The sequence below is a fragment of the Protopterus annectens genome, chromosome 5.part0, assembly GCF_019279795.1.
Source record: "Protopterus annectens isolate FY-2018-M chromosome 5.part0, PAN1.0, whole genome shotgun sequence".
Lineage (NCBI taxonomy): Eukaryota > Metazoa > Chordata > Ceratodontiformes > Protopteridae > Protopterus > Protopterus annectens.
Genome location: NC_056735.1, coordinates 402,017,373 through 402,038,642, shown reverse-complemented (window position 1 = coordinate 402,038,642; position 21,270 = coordinate 402,017,373). Strand labels below are relative to the sequence as shown.

Sequence of the window (21,270 nt, the reverse complement as noted above, 5' to 3'; positions counted from 1 at the left end):
CTTTCTCAGCAGCCTGTAAGTGCCCTGACTTTCAGCCTCCTGCCCCTAAAAGGCCAGACAAGTTCTGTAAGGTGCCAGAGGATTCCAAATTCCTGTTTAAATGTCCTTCTGACTGCAACAATTTCTGTCTGCTGACAAGGCCTCCAAGATGTTGCCCTTCACTTCCTTCTCCCATCACACAGAGAGAGTAAAGTTGTGGAGAGGCTGAGGAAGAAATTTTATAACTCGCCAATTGTCTATATGGCTAAATATTCCTTGACCCTTCTTTTGGACACTTGTAAGTTACTTTCAGAGCTTCCAGACTCTCCTACAAAGGCTCATTTATCCTGCATTCTGAACTCTTCTGCTCAAGTTGCACACCATTCCATTAAGTGCAACTATGATGCTATGGAGGCATCAGTCAGAGCCACTGCTGCTGGGTCGATTCTCAGGAAGTACTCCTGGCGTAGACTACAGCCCTTGTCGGACAAAATAAAGGCTAAAATCATGGATTGCCCCCCTGGTGCTACTGCCCTCCTCCCAACTCTTCTGCATGAGCTTTGTATTCTCCCTCATGTTATGTATACTGCAACATATGAACAGAAGGACATAGAATAGTTGTGTAAAATCTTGCCATAACCATAGATGTTCTTCTCTTCTATGTGTTGCAGTATTCTTCCCCACCACCTTCCCCCTGATGCTTGCCTGTATAATGGTGGTATGTTTTCTCACCTTTTTTCAGGCTGGTGCTCTTCTTGTGGCATTTAGATGTTCTTCGTGTTTCACTGTTGCAGTCCTCACACTTGGGTTGTCTGCCTGCAGGTAGCCCTCAGTCGGCCTGAATACCAGAGACTTAGTATTTCTGCATCAGTTGCTGTCGCTCCAGGACTGACATCAGGTTGTCAGGGGTATAAAAACAGGCAGCCGTTGTCATTACATCAGTCTTTCTTGCCGAGGAGTCCAAAACAGAAGCAGTTCGCATGACTGCCGGTCGGCCACTACCTGAGTTTTCGTTTCCGAATTGAATTATCCTGAAGTTTACTAAAGCTAAGTACCCTGTTGAGGATCCTTTTTTCTTGCTCTAACCGATGTCAGAAAAAGTTAATAATTGTTTTACCTGTGGAAAGCAAATACCACACCAGGATTTCCATTCTTACTGCATCACCTGTTTAGGTCCAGACCACGACGTACCTCGCTATTGGTTTTGTGCCTTGTTCAATGCCTGAATTAGTCGTCGTTGGGCCCTTAATGTCTCTAAATACTTTCATTTTTGATCTCCATATTCCGAAAGGGCTTCGATAAGCCGTCTGACTGCCAATATTCCAAAAAAAGTAAGGATAAAGACAGAGACAGACTGCACAGGTCCAAAACTGCCGACGACACTTCCATTAAGCTACTTGTTAGTTCGCCGGTACTCAGTGAGGCGCTTTCGCAGACCCTGATGCCCACTTCAGTGGATTTGCAGGCCTCCACCGAGACCCGTTTGGAGTCCAGTATGCCGCGAGACTCTTCTTCGACTACGGAACCTGTGGATGTCTCTACCTTTGATGGTTCCGGAGCCGCTGAGCAGGCACCAGCTTCTGAGGAAGTTCTTCGCACTACCAATGTTCGACACAAACTGACAACTTCTTTCACCTCTTCAGATCTGTCTAAAACTACCAAGTTTCTAAGGCCAAGAGTACATGCTACGACTAAAAAAATGACAACCAAACCTCATGCACCTGCTCACCTGCCACAACATCAAATGCTTAAAATGGCAGAAGACCTTATTATGCTGATTAGAGGAAGTCAGCCTTCCCCTGCTAAGAGAAAGAGACCTGTCCCTAACAACTTCAACAGACCAAGAGTCCGACAACTCTGAGGTATCTGATTGTGAAGACATGCCCTTATCTGCTTATGAGGATTTGGATGCAGAGGAATCCATTCCTTCTGCTTCTCCTCCAGAGGATTTTTCATTTAGTGAAACCTTGCATACTTTAAGAGAGCATTTCCACTGGGAATGCCAAGACTATCCTCAGTCCAAAAAGAGACTCAGAGAATTTCTAGATTTGCCATAACATAGGCCTTTAACAATACCCCCAGTCCTGGATGTTGTGGATGATGTCTTTATGGAATCCAGTTTAACTCCTGATATTTTACCCCTTGCTCCCAGTAAACCAGATGGGTACTACAGAGAATACCTGACTCTCTCAAATTCCTTTTCAAAAATCCTACTGCTGACCCAGAGGTCATCTCCCAGGGGCCTAAAGGTATCAAAGCAACTACAGCTAAGAATCTCACCCCTTCGGACAGGGATTCCAGAGCTTTGGACAGATGGGGTAAGAAAGTATATACCTCTGCAACTCTCGCCGTTAGGGTTGTGAATTGTCAGTTTCACATGCTGAAGTACCAACAACATATTATGGAACTCATTAAGCAAAAAATAGCTACCGTTACAGACTGTGTAGAAAATAAAGAATTGCAAGAGCTTACGCATTCTGCAAGCCAAGTCAGCAAACATACATTGTAGTGTGGCTTTGACGACCCTAGAAAAATCTTGCAGGGCAGCAGTCACTAGTTCTGTACTGAGAAGGCATGCTTTGCTTAAGGAGCGGACCTTGCCAGACTGTCAAATCAAAGTCATTAGACGCTCCTTTGAACAAGGACAGTCTGGCACCAAAGCAGAAGCGGTTCTTAAAAAGGTGGAAGAAAAAGCTAAATCTATGCAGACAGTCAAAGAATTCTTGCAAGTACAGCCTCCTAGGTTCAGTAGGCACTGCCCCTCGAAACATTGGTCCTTTCCAGCCCTCTCAAGGCCATTTCAAACTAGACCCAGGGGAAACAGACCCCCCAGACTACAGTCTCAGGTTATGCAGAGATCTAAGCAATGGAGTGCCTCCACATCTAAAGCAGGGAGTGCTAAGCCACCCCCTTACAGAAAGACTTCCCACTGACTTCTCAACCCCACTCCCCACCTCTGCCCAACTGCTTGTGCCCCTAGGAGGAAAACTTGCCCTTCATGTAAAAAAACTGGAATTCCATCACCAGAGACCGATGGGTCCTCAACATTGTATCCCAGGGGTACAAATTTTACTTCCACTCACTGCCAACCCCAAAAGGGTACCCAGACCTTCCCCCAAACCAGTGGGCAGAGGCACAAAACCACGTTCAATCCCTGCTGTCTCTATAAGGGCAATTCAACCTGTTCCGGTGGAACAGATAGGTCAAGGATTCTGTTCCAGACTTTTCCTGGTACCCAGGAAAGAGGGCACTTGGTACCCAATCCTAAATCTTTCAATTCTCAACACCTTCCTGGAGGTACCAAAATTCAAAGTTCTCACCCTGCAGCAGCTTCTACCTATGCTAGCCAAAGATCCTGGTTTAGTCACCTTAGACTTAAAAGAAGCCTATCTGCACATCCCTATAAGGGAGTCATGCAGGAAATATCAACGCTTCAGGGCAGGATCTATGCATTATCAGTTCTCTGCATTTTCCTTTGGCTTCGCCACTGCTCCCAGAGTATTCTCAAAATGCCTGGCTCCAGCCATTGCTTACTACAGACAGAGAAAGAATCAAATTTACCCGTACTTAGACGACTGCATGATTCAGGCAGACAGAAAATGCTGTTGCAGCACCTAACATTTGTAAAAAAAAAAAAAAAAAAAACCTTCTAACCTCCCTAGGGTACACCAACAAAAAGAAATCAAAACTAGTCCCCAGTCAAAAGAGTGCAGTCCTGGGAGCAAGCTTGGACACAGCATCCCAGATGGCATTCCTCACTCCAGAAAAACAAGCCTACCTCACAGACTGGTTTACTCAAATGGCCACCAGAACCCAGCTCTCTACAAGGAAAATCCTACAGGCCCTAGGGTTCATGGCCTCATGCATCCAGACTGCATATGAGGAAACTTCAATGGTACTTGAAAAGTCTTAGGTGCCAACATTCTCAGGACCTGGAAACTGTCATTCCTATCATACCCTGTCTAAGGACATAGTTTATTTGATGGGCAGCAGCATGCAACCACAACAAGGGACTGCCCTTTGATCGGACTATGCCTGGGGGCACACATGGACGGCAAGTGCATTCAGGATCACTGGAGCCCAAGTCAAATTCATCTGCACATCAACTAAAAAGAGATGTTAGCTGTGCAGCACACTCTGACAGCTTTCAGATCCATACTGTCACCAGGACACCTGCTAATAAAAACAGACAACACCACAGTTAATGTGGTACATCAACAAGCAGGGGGGAACCCACTCTTACCCACTCTGCAGGCTAGCCGTGGCCCTGTGGAACACGGCCTTGGACATGCAGGTCCCATCTGCAAGATCAATTCCTGCCAGGCAAACAAAACTCACTGGCAGACTTAAGCAGAAATCTCCTAGACACAAGTGGCAATTAGAGCCCAGCACCTTCAACCTTCTGATTCAAAAATGAAGGACCCCAGAGGTGGATCTCTTTGCCTCCCCCTGCAATCACCAGCTCAGCAAATTCTGCACCAAGACACCTCACAGCAGGGCCTGGAAAGTGGATGCCCTATCCTTCCAGTGGGTAAATCAATCTATGCTTTTCCCCCTCTGCCCCTTCTCTCAAGAGTGTTGCTCAAGATAAGATGGGACAGACCCAAGTACAATTCTGATTGCCCCGGACTGGCCACGCCAAGACTGGTACCCACATCTGCACAGTCTGTCACCAGTGTGCCCTGGCACCTACACCAGAACCCAACCCTGCTCTCCCAGCAGGGGGGACAGATCTTGCATCCACAACTGCAAGCCCTAAATTTTGCAGCCTGGCTTATTCCTTCAATCTCCCAGTAACCAGCCTAAGCAAGCAGGTGCTGGACATCATTCTCGAAGTCAGAAGACCCAGTACAAGGAAATCCTATGCTAAGTGGAAAAGGTACTGCTCCTGGATTCAGTCTAAAGGAGAGGACACAACTCTGTCCTCCCTGCCTCTAATCCTGTATTACTTGGCAGATCTATTCTACAGAGGCCTATCCTTTTCCTCCATTAAGATCCATACCTCTGCCATTTTGGCTCATTACAACACTGAGCCACCTCTCTTCTCTCACCCTCTTATCAAACAGTTCCTGAGAGGAGCAAACAACCTAAGGCCACCAAGGAGAGCCCCCACCCCTGCTTGGGACCTTAACTTTGTGCTAGAAAAGCTCGTGCTACTGCCCTTTGAGCCTGCAGCATCAGAGTTAAAATTCCTCTCTTGGAAAACAGCCTTGCTTCTGGCAGTCACTTCAGCTAGAAGAGTGTCTGAGCTACAAGCACTTATGGCTGTGGAACCCTTCATTATTTTCCATACTGTCAGGGTTTCCCTCAGAACTTAATCCTTCCTTTATGCCTAAAGTGGTGTCCAGTGTGGTTCTCGACCAATCTATCCATTTGCCAACTTTCTTCCCTAATCCTCAAAATAAAGGGGAAAGGATCCTACACTCCTTGGACGTGCTCAGACAGCTTAGATTCTACCTTGATAGGACTTAGCCCTTCAGGAAATCTAACCAGTTACTAGTCAGCTTTGCACCAGGGGTAGAGGGCAAGGCCATTTCAAAACAAATAATTTCCAAATGGATAGCACACTGCATCCATTTCTGCTACAAGCACCATGGGAAACCAAACCCCTCAGGGAGTCGGAAGACATTCCACTAGGGCAACATCTACCTCTGCAACATTCCTCAGGGGAGTCCCTACCAGGGACATCCTGGAAGCTGCTACCTGGAGTTCTGTACACACCTTCACCAAGCATTACCACCTGCCTATCTTTTCCAAATCCAGGGCGGGTTTTGCAACAGCAGTCCTGCAAGGCATACTAGCCAGCCCCAACTCTTCTTGACTGCCTCCACCCTTCAGCTTTTGGAATCTACCCAAGTGTGGTGACTGCAACAGTGAAACACAAAGAACATTGTACAGTTGCGTACACTTACCATAAATGCAGATGTTCGAGTGTATTCACTGTTGCAGTCCTGGTTTCCCTCCCTCCAGCACCTTTGTCTCTCTCTCCTCTCTGTCTATTACTCACCCCTTTCAGGGGGTATTGGTATTTACTTTTTACAGGTGGTGTTTTCCCCACCATAACTTAGCTCCCTATTTGGGGGGCTCCTGATATTTGGGGCAAGAACAATTGATGTAATGGCATCGGCTGCCTGTTTTTATACACCTGGTGACCTGACAGTCAGTCCTGGAGTGGCAGCAACCGACGCAGAAATGCTAAGTCTGTGATATTCAGGCCGACTGAGGGCTACCTGCAGGCAGATAACCCAGGTGTGATGACTGTAACAGTGAGTACATTCAAACATGTACATTTATGGTAAGTGTACACAGCTGTACTTTCTGAGGCTTGGTATGTGCTGACATCCGCTTTATACCCGACTTCATTTTATGACGAACGTAGGACCCAAACTCTGCCATACAGTAGTGTTAGACTTTTGTTTAGTGGCCGGACGTATAAGTTAGCAGTCTGTGGTCTCCCTCATGTTATGAATACTGCAACATGTAGAAGAGAAGGACATCTACGGTTATGGTAAGATTTTACACACCTATTCTTTCCCATCCAGTTGTCCAAGTTACACTTGAATAGGGTTAGGGAGGAACTCTGCTTCATATGGATGGGGATCCTGTTCCAAAGATGGGGAAGTCTCTGGGATGCCCATCTCTCTCTCCAGCAGGTCCTGTTTATATCAGATGCAAGGTTTAAGCCTTTAGAATGGGTAATTCTGGTGCGGTTTGTTTTGCTGATATGCAGGAGGGCCATCAGAGTGGAGTCTGACAAATGCCCTGTATGCTAGGCATAAATCTCCCCCCAGTAGTCTGTAGGAGACCAAATACAGAGAGAGGGCCTTGAGGTGCTATGCAAAGTACATTTAACTTACTCCCTGTATTCTCTTAGTGAGGAACCTCTGTGGACATTCCATTTGTTGTATGTGCCTGGTTGAGTACATACCAAAGGGGGCATTGTACTCAGTGACAGGTCTGATTAATCTTGAATACAGTGGAACAATGACTTCCTTGGACCCTAGATGCCATAACTTTATAAGTTACACAACATAGAATGATTTCCTCACTACTGTAGACATGTGATGGCCAATGACTAGATTAGTGTGTGTGTGTGTGTGTGTGTGTGTGTGTGTGTGTGTGTGTGTGTGTGTGTGTGTGTGTGTGTGTGTGTGTGTGTGTGTGTGTGTGTGTGTGTTCCCAAGTCCCTGACTACTGGGTTGACTTTAAGGTGTGTGTTACCAGGGGAGGATGACTTCCTGAAGGATACTGTTATGCATTTCTTGGCATTTAGTTTGTTCATGGCTCTGATACCAGTTGTTTGTGTTGGCCCTTCCTGGAGAACATTTGTGTTGGTGTGGGATTCAGTGGCCCCTAATTTGTGATCTGCAAATTTAGTCCTCCAGAGACCATTGATATTGGTGTTGACTTCAGAGAAGTAAATGCCAAAAAAGGAGTGGCCCAAGGACTGATCCCCGAGGGACTCCACTTGTGACTGACCTCTTTGTAGAGGTGGACTTCCCAATTTTACCTTCCTGAATTTGGTCTGCGAGTCATTTGGCTATCCACCGGATGACATGCAGGTTTGTACCCAAATACTCAAGTTTGTCAACAATGCCTCAGTAGGGTATTGTGTCATATGGCTTAGCCAGGTCAAGGTAGACAGTGTGCACTATTTTGTCCTCATCCATTGCTTTGGTGACCTTCTCAAAGTAGTCCACCAGGATGAGTAGGCATGAGCTGTCTTTGATGAAGCCAAACTGGGCTGGATCCAGTATCTGGAAGTTTACTACATCATTATTGATAATTTCCATGATAATTCTTTCCATGACTTTGCGTGTAAGACTCGTGAGACTTATGGGTCTGTAGTTACCAGGGTCTGTAGATAGCCTAACTTTGTGGAGAGGGATGACTATTGCTGTTCTCATTTATGAGGCACAAAACCTTTTTGGAAGCTGCAGTTAAATAGCAATTCCAGAGGGCCACATAGGTCATGTTTCATGATATTTAGAAGACATCCTGGGATATTGTCTGCGCCCATCGATGCAGTGTTATTTTATTTATTTATTTGTTTGTTTAATGGTGAAAGTCCACTGGGCCAGAAATGAGCCCATTTTCAGTGGAGGCCCGGGGAGAAAAGCTCGACAAAGATGCATACAAAGCTCCACAAGATACATACAGAGAGAATAAAATCACATAGATAGAAAAACAAAAATCATACAGTACAGTTACATTGCATGAGACTGATAAATAGAGACAATGGTGCAAGAAAAATATAATCATTTACATATAAAAATCATGTAGTACAATTAGATTGCATACATTTTTGTAATAGAAGCAACAGTGCCTGAAAAAAGAAAAATACAATCATTGATATGTAGAAGTAATGACAGACATATATTTCAGAGAGGTTTGTGAATGCTATTTACTTTGGTGCATACGGTGTTGTCAGTGAGGAGATTGAGCACAGAGTGAATATAGAAGGGAGATGGAAGTGTGTAGGTAGATTAGGACCTATGAAAGTGACAGGGAAGCATTAAGTAGACAGGAAGACGGAAAAAATGTGATAGAGGTATAGCACTGTGAGAATTTAGGAGTTGTGGTTGTGTGTTTGGAACAGGAGTATAGCTATTTAGAGGAGTGATGCAGTTTGAGGGAGTTTTTAAAAGGAAGTTAGGTTGCTGATTTCTCTGAGTGAAGGGGGAGATTATTCAAAGCCTTAGATACATGGTAGGAATACAACATTTGGCTGGCAGAGAGCTTGGGTTTCTCTATGGATAGTAACATTTTATTTTCGGACCTAAGGGGCCGGTTTGGATGATATATGGATAGGATGGAAGAGAGGGAAAGGCACGTTTCAGGGTGGTAAATGAGCTTGTTGGTTGTAGTTAATTGTAAGAACGTGAGATAGTGTTGAGATTCTACCCAATTAAGTTGGTGCAGAGAGGAATAATGATGGATAAGATATTTAGCATTTGTGGCAAATTTGGCGATTTTGTTATAGCAAGAGTCTAGTTTTGTTTGCAAGGTGGACTGTAGCTTTGTGAGGATAGGAGCACCATGTAGAAGTGTTGGAAGCAGGAAGGATGAGGCCAGAGCCTTTTTAGCAGAGAGACTGAGAACGTAATTGTGCCTGTACAGGGCACCTAGTTTTTGATGGGGTTTTTTTGATGTTACTATAAATGTGAAGGCTGAATGTTAAGTTATCATCAATGATCGCACCTAGTAATTTGGTGCTGGGGACAACTTCAATGATGGTGTTATTTTGGGAGAGAGCATTAAGGATCTGTTCCCTAGTGATAGCAGGGTGAGTTATATTTGATGATATTTCCTGAGGGAAGGTTGAGGGGGGAGAGATTTATCAAGTTGGAGCTGAATTTGTCAGTCAATAGGTTTGCTATATCTTCTGGTTCAGTATAGGTAGCTCCATTTACAGTGAGCTCTGCACACAATTGTGTATTGTCTTTAAAGTTGCGGACATAGCTAAAGAATGCATTGTGGTTGTCCTTGTCCTGGCAGGTCAAATTTGCCTCAAACTTGGCTTTGGTAGACTTTATTTGTCCTCTTGAGTTATTTCGTTTGTGCGCTTTTATCCTGCTTGGGTGATACACCTCCTAATTTTTGCCATGATTTTCTTCCTTCTGTTATACAGCCTAATGGCTTGTTTTTTAAGTTAGTTCTGTACTACTTCCTGGTGAGTACAGCTGCCTCTATGCAGCTATTAACATGCTTGAATAGGGTTTCTGTGAACAGTTCTGCATAGGCAGCAGTGTTCTCAGGGTTTGTGGAGACTTCAGGTTTAGACACGTTATCACTTAATAGCAGGAAGCTAGCCTTAGAGTAGGTACTGAATATTCCAGGGTTAACTGGAGGTCCAGGTTTTATTTTTACTTCAAAGGAGACCATTTTCTAGTCTGACCTTACCAGAGAAAAGATTACGCTAGGGGGTGTGCTGCACACTCCTGTAGTAGTGAGGACCAGATCCAGTGTGGTTACACATCTGGTTGGGATACTGAGAGTCTGGTCCAGGGAGTTTCTGTTTACAAAATCCAGGAATCTCTCTGCCTGTACGTTTGGTGCCTTATAGGATTCCTAATTAATAGTTCTCCCCGACATGGATATGTAACTGTTCATCTCCTTCTTTAGCCATTACTTAAATTTTAACCTACTCGTTAAATCTCAAACTCTGTATCCAAATTCTTCTCTTTACTCTTTTATTGTATTTTATATTCCTATTCATCTCTTATTCTATGTGTACATAGATTACACAATGGTGTATTTATGTTCAATTCATTCTATGTAAATATTTAAACTTATGAAACATTTATCTACTGCCTTTTTTGCAATTTATAATTTTATATGCATTACTGCCATGTTGAATTTTTGTTGTACTTTCTACTTTTTACTGTGGAGCTTTTTTCCCCGGGCCTCCACTGAAAATGGGCTAGCATGACCCAGTAGACTTTCCCGGTAAACAAATGTCGATAGATAAATAAATAAATACATAGTGTGGTAATTAAAGTTGGCCATGAATATGGTATTGGGTTGGATGGTGAGTGTTTCCAATAAGTTTAAGTACATGGTATCAGTTTGCTGGGACATATAGCTTACAAGAAGTGGTATTGGATTTTGCCTGTGGTAATTTGAACTGGAGTAGCTCAAATGCATTTTCCTGTTTGACCAGTCTTGAGGCATATTTGTTTGATGTAAATCGATACACAGCCATCTTTATCCCCTGTCTGTGTTGTAGCTGGTCTAAATGTGTGGAAGGCATTATAACATTGTACTCTGTGTGGCTTTAAACCATGTCTCTGTGATAGCACAGTCATCAGCATTCTCTAAGGCAAAGAGAGCTTCTAAGGAGTGGAGTTTTTTGTTTAGACTCCTAGCATTGAGCAGTAATACCTTTAGATTTTCTTGGTTTTGATTTGCCATGTTGGAAGTACTTTCAGTTTGGCATTTCCTAAAAAAGGCACTGTGGGGGAAGACAATGTTTTAGCTAATGTTTGAAGGCCTAGAGGGGAGAGGTGTAGGCCATCCCTGGCTGACAAATATTGCTTCCCCTTAGAATGACACCGGAAGCTAAGCCAGTTATTAGTCATTCATCTTTTGTTCGTATTATGGCATCATCCTTGGAGAAGGTAAAATACTGTTCAGTGCTAGGCTCATACCAGTCTGGGATGCATTCCCAAGAACTCCATGATGTCTCTTCATATAATCTAGGGAGGCACATCTCAGGCCATTTACAGACATGTGGACTTATGACTGAGTCATACTGGTACTTGAGGTCCAATGATGTGAGTGTGTGCATAATGTCATGGATCCTAGCCCCTGATAAGCAACTGACCTTGACTTTATCCTTATTCAGCTTGGTGAGAATGACATAAGTGTGTCTCACGATGGAGACACCAATGACCAGACTATTGGATTACGTGGTGGATTGACTTATGGGCTTAAAAGTAGAGGCTCCAGGAGAGTTGACTGTATATGTTGATGTGGGTGTTGTTTTGAAAGAGTGCATTTGGGGCTGCTAGGGGTATATGTTGTATACTTCGAGGTCTTTGGGGTTTAGGAAGGTTACATTTAAGTGCCTCAGAATATGTGGGTCTGTAGTTCTGCTTTGTATTGTGTGTGATGGGTGCAGCATCTGTACTACTGACAACCTTTTTTGACATTAGAAGTACTTTTTTTGTGAGAACTTTGCCTCCAGTGACATTGTACAAATATATCTCTCACATACCATATCAGTTTGTTTTAGAATTAACTGGTTGTCAGTAAACATGAGGCAATTTCTACATTGCCTCAGGATGCCCATATCCACCAAGCTGATAATTACAGTGAGAAAATCCATATCCATGGCAACAGACCCTTTTTATTGATTAGACAGTTGGAGTGAGAATATAAAGCGGTCAGGAGTATCTGGTTTGCAACTCTGGGGACAGTGCTTGTCACTGCAAACGAATTGTCCAGTGTGCAACTAGGTATTGGTGAAATTTCATGTGTGCTATTATTGGAAAAATGTCACTCAAGGCTTCTGTGTCTGTACAGGGCACTGCCAAACATTTTAGAGGAAACTAATAAGTAAAACTTGAAAATTTAAGGCTGAAGTATTTAGACAGATGTTTTGAAGCTAGAAACAAATCAAGCAATACTTACCAAAAACAAAGAATTAGCCTGTCAAGATTGATGAACATGGGAGAATCAAGTGAATGGCTACTGTCTGCTGCTACTGGTGCTGATCTCACCACAGCTTCACTCTGATGGGATACAGTGCTCCTTTCCTTGTCTCACCACAAGCAAAACATTAGCACTAATCCCAAGATGAGAAGCAGGCCACAGCCTGTTTGGTGATCCACAGTCTTGTACCAGATGATGCAAGGGTCTGTAGGCTTGTAGTAGCCTTTTCCTGGTAGATTCTCTTAAAAGCAACCAGAATGTCAAGCACAGACTTTCACTGCCCAACTAGAAATGGTCAGGAATCAATGCATTCTGCTGTTTCTGTCACCAGGAGCAGAATATAAGCACAAATTCCAAACTGACACCTATGAAACATTTATTAGGCATTCTGATGATCAGCAGTCTCCAGAAGATAGTGTCCCTGTGTTCCTTCTCTCACCAGGAGAAAACAGAAACACTAATCCCAAGATGACTATTGAGAGGTAGAATGTGAGCCTTCCAATAATTGCTGTTCTTATAATAGATGTTGCAGATTTTAAAGATAAGATGGAAAAAGATGGTTAATATCCTAAGCACTGCAGTGTGCATTACATTTTATGTTATGAAAGAGAGGCTGACTTGAGCTTTAGCTGTCTAAGTAGAGAGCCACTAATTGTAAAAGAGTGAGAAAGATTGAAAGGGGTGGACACTGTGTCCTCATTCTATGGAATACAGTGGAGTGGCCAATAAATTTAAATAGTTGAAGGGGAGTGATTTCACAAAATGATGATTTTTTTGTGCTTACAGCAGATAACGAAAGGGGAGAGGGAAGGAGATATGTGGTCAAATGAACGTAAGAGACAGGCAACTAGAAACACAGTTGAGTTTAAGAACACAACAGCACCATGATGGGAGGATGAGAACAATTTGTGTGTGACACTCAACAAACACAGCTGTGATCTCTTTCCTAGTTTTAATGTGCAATTAAAAGCAGAATACAAGTAAAACACAGTGTAAAGAAAACAAATCGCAACATACAAAATAGAAGAAGGCAATCTAATACAAAATACAAGAAAGCAAAATCAAACTAACCTTTCCCTCATAGCAAGTTTAGTAGAGTCTGAATGAGATTTTCCAGTAAAGCATCTCTGCCCAGTGAATCCTCTTCTTTCAATGTAGTCTCATGTCAAAATGTTCTCGAAATTGGTTTTGCATTAGTGGCCTCCAAGAAAACTGGTGGCTCCTCCATGAAATATTAATTTTGTTAGAGAAGCCAGCCCTTGCTCCATTTTGAACCAGGTAATCTGGCTTACTTAGGTTCTTAGCATGGAAAACAGTTTGACTGATTGCTTTAATCTCTGCAAGAAGGGCATCTGAGTTGCAAGTTGCTGTGTTGAGACCACCCTATCTTTTACCTTTCCATAGGAATAGGATTTCTTTGAGAACTAATCCTTTTTTAATGCCTAAAGTGGTGTCCAAGTTTACTTTAAGCCAAACTACCACTCTCCCCATTTTCTTTCCTGAATTTAAAAATATGAGAGAGAGAGAGAGGGAGCAGATATTCCGTACCTTGGATGTCTACAAGACCATACCTGTCAGCCTCTTAGTGCAGGAAATCTGGACAAAGCCTAAAACAATGGGGAGGGAAGGGGGCAATGGATCAAAAATAGGGACATATTTTAAATATTGCTTTTATAAACTTAGAAAGTTGCTAGAATAATAGGTTTTCTGTTGGCATGCATTTTCTAAAGCAGGGGGGTGTCCAACCTTTTCAGTTGCAAGGGCCGCATTGAGTCAACAGAAATGGTCTGGGGGCAAAACAGCAAGTGAGGACCAAAAAAAAAAGGTCTCTCGCAGAAACTGAACAGCAAAAAAAAAAAAAAAAAAAAAGATTCTGATGACTAAATAGAGACATTTATCTCTCTCTTGAAGAGGGACTTGCAACATTAAAAGTGCAAACTCTTGAAGGCTATAATAATCAAAAGAGGCTGTGGAATTATCAGTGGAGTACTAGGAGTTTTCCTGTGGATTCTCCAAGAAATGAAGTTGTGGTTATATCTAGCTAGGGATATAGGCAGACTATTCTAAGCTGCAGCATCAACAAAAGGAGCTACATGGACTTCTAAGTTTCTGAAAGACTTTTAAAATCAAACTGAACTCTAGTCTAAGTGAAATCAATAATATGTTTTTTTCTTTTGTTGAAAGTAACTTCAAGCTGACAAACTGCAAATAAACTGCACATAACCAAGAGTCATCAGTGTGCTAAACATATTACACTGCACACAAATGAATATGCACATTTTAAAACTGCTTTTACTGCAGTATAAACTAAACCTCTGTATATATAAAGTCTGATTAATAACACTTTTGGACCACTTATCAAATGTAAAACCTCTGTCTTAACTAAATACAATTGTTGAAATATCTATTTTTTTAATTTAGTCCAACATTTGTTTTGTCCACAACCAGAGTCATGAATGAAAGGATCTTAGTGCCAAGCCATTCACCTAGTTTTCAAATAAATGCATAAATATGTATACATGCATACATCATGCTCCACCAAATCATGAGCGTACCTAAAGTTACCTGCTGGTATCAATTAAAAAAAAAACAGAATAAGACACAATGCAATTTCTGTTTTGTTAAACCCTCACTTTCACTGTAATAGACTTATCTATAAAATACAAGAGGGGATATAAAGGGAGGCCATACCTGCTTACAAATAACACTAAGGGCAAAAATGAAGAGCACATGCATTTAAACATGGGCAAAATATAATGCCCCACTAACTACAGACTCAGGAAAATGATGACTGTTTTGTAAAGACACAAAGCCCACTTCAACTCCCTCACCTTTGTTGATATTCTTAAACTAATGTGCAAATACCTTGGTAAACTGGTAAGTAAAGAGTCATCAGAATCATAAAATATAACATAAGTAGACTGTCTGTTGTGCCTCCTGTTTATTATATAAGTAATTACTCACTGTGTGATGCCTCAGTCTTCTTCCTAGCCACCACTAACCCCCCCGCCCCACTGCATTTATAGTTCATCTAACTCTAATCTCCACAAAGCCACAAGGGGTGCTGTTGTTGCAAAAGTACAGATTAACCTATTATTTCCCAGGGTTGGGAGTTAGCCAAAATGTCTCTGTCCCACCTGCTTTCCTGTGTTGGCCTTCTATTCATTTGTTGAACCCAGGTCACCAGTTTAACAGGCTAGCATCTTGCTCTTATTGACCAGCCACATTGCAGTCCTCTTCTCTTGACAATACAAACATGGAAAGTTTGTTTTTCTTAGACAAAAAGTGGCCTTCCATCAACATTTTCCATGCATACCATACAGTGCAACTTTAGCAAGTATGCTAATGAAAGAAAAGCTCTCTTAGCTTCCTTATCAAATCACTTGTGGTGGATAGTAGCATAACAGATATTTTATCAGTTCTATACAGTGCAAATGTTGTCTCAAAGACTAAATCTTCTCATGCAAAGATCACAATATCACCATGTTCATCTACAGATCTGTAACTGGACCTCTCTGAGTGTCCTTGTCACCACCCCTACTTTGAGAGTTGACAAACTTTTCTTACTGCTTGAACAGTAAAGTGTATCAACTGTAACCCGACTGTCATTAACACCCCATCTGTTAGCCAACGACATTTAAATGAAAACATAACAATGCACTACGCTACCAGTATTATACACAGAGGAATACTGACGTCCATTTTAAGACAGCAAACCTACAAATACAAAATAAATGAAAGGATGATGCAGCTTAAGTGCAAGCTGGCCTTGTTTCACCTTCCTCTTAGTCCCAGCCAGAATCCCATGTTTCCCATTTCACTGCAGCCAGTACTACTTGTTCTCTGCCTATTGATTCTAAATTGCCAAGGCTGTGTTCATCCAGACACACCTAAAACAAACACACTCTCATATTAAGTACATACTGTCCAGTCTTGTTCTTTCATCCTTTTTGTGTGAGGTTGTACCTGCTTCTTCATTTACACTTCCCCTTTACATAACTGCATCCATTCAGTAAGATGCTTGCTCAGTTTTACTGTGTATGCAGCTGTAGGAATTGCACAGTCATGATGGCCACCAACAATGGAATAGTACTTACACACTTCAAACATTACTTTAAAATCAATGCCAGAAAGAGAATGTGTAAGAAACATAAAACAAGGCCTTTTTTGCCCCTTTTTTTTGCATATGAAATCCAAACATACTATACAGAGGTACATGGGAGATATCAGTTGTTGACATTTTGTTTTTTTGAACTGTGCCACCAGAAGACGATCAGCTGAATAGAAGTCAAACTATGCATAAATTATCAAAATGCAGTACAAGTTTAAAACTGCACAGAAGCCAAATCTGCCTTTTGAAAAGGCTAGGCTGAGTGTCATAAAGACAAACCAAAGGACAGCCATGAGAAACATAAACACCCACAAGCTAGCACCTTCAAAATAATAAATGTGAGTTTTTATACAACTGATTTTACACAGTTAAACATTACAGAAGCTGGAACCATTTGATGCACTATATACTTCTCTAAGGTTCAGAGCATCAACCAATTAAACAAATTAAATTACTTAGCTTACCTTTTACTGCTGGAGATGTTGTAGTGTAGTCTGTGAAATTAAATAAATCCTCTCTCCGCCACGATCTCGCTCCTTCCTTCAGCTTTACCGCAAATATAAAAAAAGGTGTTTTATACCAGCGGAAAGACGCTGGCATGAAAAAAAGTAAGTTGGCACATGCGCAGAACAGCTGAAATGCGGGGGACGGTAAACACAAAAACTTAAATTTCAATAAAATTTCAATTTAAGGGTCGCGGGCCGCATGGAAGAGCTCTGAGGGCCGTGGGTTGGACACTCCTGTTCTAAAGGATATAAAGTCTGAAACACAAATGTGTATCATTATTTAGTGACATCAGTGCCTAGTTATTTGCCAGAAAACCACACATTTTATAACAAGCAGACCAGAACTATAAGGCAAAAATCTACACATTCGGCACAAATCTAACATTCTGCGCAAATCTGGACAGTTGAAAGCTATGCCACAGACTGTGGTACCATCTTGACAGAACTACTACTTTCAGATCTTCAGATCAATGGTTCATTTCTTGTGAAGGTAAAGAGGGACAGCCTGTGTCAAAACAGATGATTTCCAAATGGTTGTCTAAGGCTATTACATGTTGTTATACACACCATAACAAAACTGTTCAGGCAGGGTGAAGGCCCACTCTACCAGGGCCTTGGCTTCATATATGGGGTTTTGGAAAGGGTTGGATTCAAGAGATATTTTACTTGGTCCTCTGTACATATCTTTAAGAAAGACTATGAGCTTGATTCCATCTCTAGGTCCAAATCAACCTTTGTTAGCACCATTCTGTGTACTAAGCTAGGGTTATCTACCCATATAGCTAAGACTACCCAATAGCAGTGATTAATATGATGAACATAGTACAGTTGTGCAAGTTAAACTTACCAAGACAGTATATGTTCGAATGATCTTTGTTGCTGTAGCCACTCCCTCCCTCCACCCTCACCTTGTTTTTGGTGTGTTTCTTTTATGCCAGAGTTTGGAATTTTATTTTTTGTTGTCCCTAACATTGTCCTTTCAGGGATTTTTCTCCCTCTGCCTGCTGGCAGGAAAGCTCTGAAGGGCCTAGCACACAAATGTTTTTTAGTCAGCTCAGTTCAGCTGCATGACAGTTTGTCTCATGGAAGGCTCTCTGAAGGCTTGGAAGCTGGCTGGCTGTCATACCCTTTGCAGGATATAACCCATGTAGCTAAGGCTACTGCAACAGTGATAATTCAAAGATCTGCTGTTATGGTAAATTTAACTTGCCTAAATGTACTTTCTTGGGTTGCAGACTGGATACCTGTCTATTGACAGCCTTTCTTCCCAGGATATAAAGTTCAGTCCCTACTCCCCTTAAGTGTACTTTTGCAAGGGAAATTCTTAGACCCTTGGGTTGCTTGTAAGCTACAGATGAGAAAGATCCAGTGATACCTAAAATCACTTAGTTCTCAACATAACCAGACTTCCAAATCCCCCTCTTGCCCTTTCTGAAGAAAAAAATACAGTGGTGGATTTGTCAAATCCATTAAATCCAGGCCTTCCCTTCTGCCTGCCTGCCCACCCACCCAGGCCCAACCAGGAACTGCACACAGGTGCATCAGATCTGGCCTGGGAGCCTGGACAGACTGTTAAACAGTTCAGGGCCAGTGGGTCAGAGAAATGAAGGCATTTATTAGAGCCGTCAGGTGTTTTCTCAACATAGCGAGACAGTGTGAAGCAACGGAGATCTTGCATTCTCCGTTACTGTAAAAAAAAAAAAAGAGTTATAATAATGGAAAAAGTCCTGGCAACCGGACCTTTTTCCATTACTATAACTCTGATTTACAACGTGCACGCTGACAAAATCAGCGTGCACGTTTTTGAATATTAATGGGGGGTCGTTGTATAATTCTTTTAAGACACCAGTGTTTTTATTCATTCATTCATTTCATTTATTTATTTATTTTTAGGTTGTGCTTCAGGTGCTCCAGAAGGTAAGAAAACCTACCACTAGAAAGTCTTGATCTCCATTTGGAGAAGATTTTCTATCTGGTGTCTTAAGAAGAATGAAAACCCAATCCATGTGGAAGTATATACGGTTTTATCCTACTTGTTTGAGCTACTTTGAACTTGGACCATCCTTTTCCTCTATCAAGGCACATCTGCCCTCATTTCTGCCTACATTTAACTTAATCCCCCCTTGCTGTCGAGAATTGAAGTCAAACAGCTTCTAAAGGGAGTGATTCACTTGAATCCATCTATGAGGTCTAACCCCTGGGATCTCAAATTTTTTGTAGAAAACTTACCTTACCACATTTTGAACCATCAACTTCTGTCTCTCTAAAGTTTTGTACTTGAAAAACTGTTTTGCTTCTTCCAGAATGTTTTCTGAGCTTCAAACCTGTGTGGTCATCCCTCCTTTGTTCATCTTACATAAGGATTGGGTCTTTCTTAGGACTGCCATTCTTTCATGTCAAAAGTGGTAAATGAATTGTCTCTCAATGAAGCTATACATTTACCTACCTTTTTGCACAGAATAGGGATGAGATGCTTCTCTGCTCCCTAGATGTGCACAGACCACTCAGATTCTTCCCTGATATAACTAAAGATATGAAAGTGAACCAACTTTTTGTTTCTCTCCATTAGGGTAAGTTGGGAAACTTGATGTCTAAACAGACAATCTCAACAGGATCTCAAAGTCCATCTTTTTTTTTTTTTTATTCCTATCATGACAAGTCCTCTTCTGATGCCTACTTCAAGTACATTGATTCCAGCCATTCTGGAAGCAGACACCTGGTCCTGTGTACATACCTTCACAAAACACTACAGAGTGGACACCTTTTCTAGATCAAGAACTTGTTTTGCCAGATTTGTACTACTGGGATTGTGAGACAGCTCTCCTGTCTCTGGTTTATCCACCCTGTCCAACTTATTTCTAAGCTTTGGGAATTGCATGTCTGTATTGGAGTACTGCAACAATGATTCAAGGAAGGACATAGTATAGTTGTGTAAGAATTTACCATAACAGTAGATGTCCTACTGATCACTGATGCAGTATTGCATTCCTTCCACCTTCCCTCTTGCTGTTTGCACTAATCTATGCACCCTGTGGACCAAGGGGGAATTGGTTCCTCTCCCTTCATCTTAGCTGACCCTATTTTTCCTTTCTCCATTTACTCAGATTTCTCTATGGCCTCTTGGCTTTAGATAGTCTGAGGATACTGCGGTCCTTCATCTGCTTATATACCCCTATACCCATGGGCTTAGGTCATACGCCAGCTGTATGAGCATATGGAAGGGTTTTGGCTTTGTTACACCAGACGGACATCCAGTAACCCATCTGTATTAGATTACTGCACTAGTCATCTGTAGTTAAGTTCTTACACAACTGTATTTTTCTGATTATCTGTTTTAATTTAATGTTATTTCTTTTGAGCTTTTGTTCATGTATCATCTCTGTAAAAAGGATTTAACAATATCAAATAAGTAAAACATAAAAAATATATATATATTTGATTTGCATTTCGACAGTTTTTGGTTCACGCTGTTCCTACATTTTATTGTGGATAATTCTGCAGATGCATTTCACCCAAGTCTTTCAAAATGTCTGATATTCCTTTGCTCCCCAGTAAAGTGCATTCTACTGTCAGCATTCTTCTGTTGAAGACCAAGGCACTATGTACTTGACATCAAATAATTTTAATACTGTGATACCAGTATGAACTATTGGCCTTGGAAAGAAGTATAGAAATTCAAAAGGTGTGCACACTGCTGAAACTGAAAATTATTTGCTGAAAATATTAAATGCAATGCTGCTATTTAAGAAACTGCAAAATTTGTTTGAATTTTTATGTTTCATATTAATATCACAAAAGTATTGTGTTATCAGTCACATCAGGGTTGCTGCAGAGTATGCTGCACTCTGGATTTTGAAGAAAGAGGTAGTAGTATGCATTCATACAGGATTGCTCATGTATAATTCCACTAAAACTAGAATGCCCCACTTAGAAGATTGTTATAGCATTTTAAAACTGTATGTCAAGTTTATTTAGGTGCTTTTAATGAAGTACCACTACAACTAGAAAATAACTATGTAGAATACAAAAACTAAATAAAATATCACCCATGAATACAATGAGCCACAAAACATAAAACTATATATATTAGTCCACTCCATTATGTACCAGATATAAAGGGTAGATCTTTAATGCATGCCTAAAACTAGCCAGGGAGGAACATTCTCATAGCCATCGAGGTAGTGACTTCACATGTATGGAACTCACACTCCAAGTTAGCAGTGTCAGTGGCACAACAGATAGTACATTCACCTTTGGTGCAGAAGGCTGTGTTCTATTCCCACACCAGGTAGATCAATTGCTGACGCTGCAGTGTAGCATAAGGAGACAGCTGCACTTCTGTGTGTACTATCCTATTGATAAGATGTTAAAGTGAGGCCTTATCTGCTTGAGTTGATAGCGCAGGTGGATGTGAAAGATCCCACGGCACCTATTGAAAAGAGTAGGGAAAGTTCCCTAATGCCCTGACCAAATTTCCCCTAATAGTATAAATACCACCTTGGATCTCCCATGAAAAGA

The 21,270-nt window shown here is 41.7% G+C and overlaps 1 protein-coding gene across 1 annotated transcript in view; it reads left to right on the top strand.

The window, feature by feature from the left end:
* ATG3 (autophagy related 3) overlaps positions 1-21,270 on the top strand; it is a 1,040,279-nt gene that overhangs the window by 807,693 nt on the left and 211,316 nt on the right. The gene's annotated exons all lie outside the window — the stretch shown is intronic.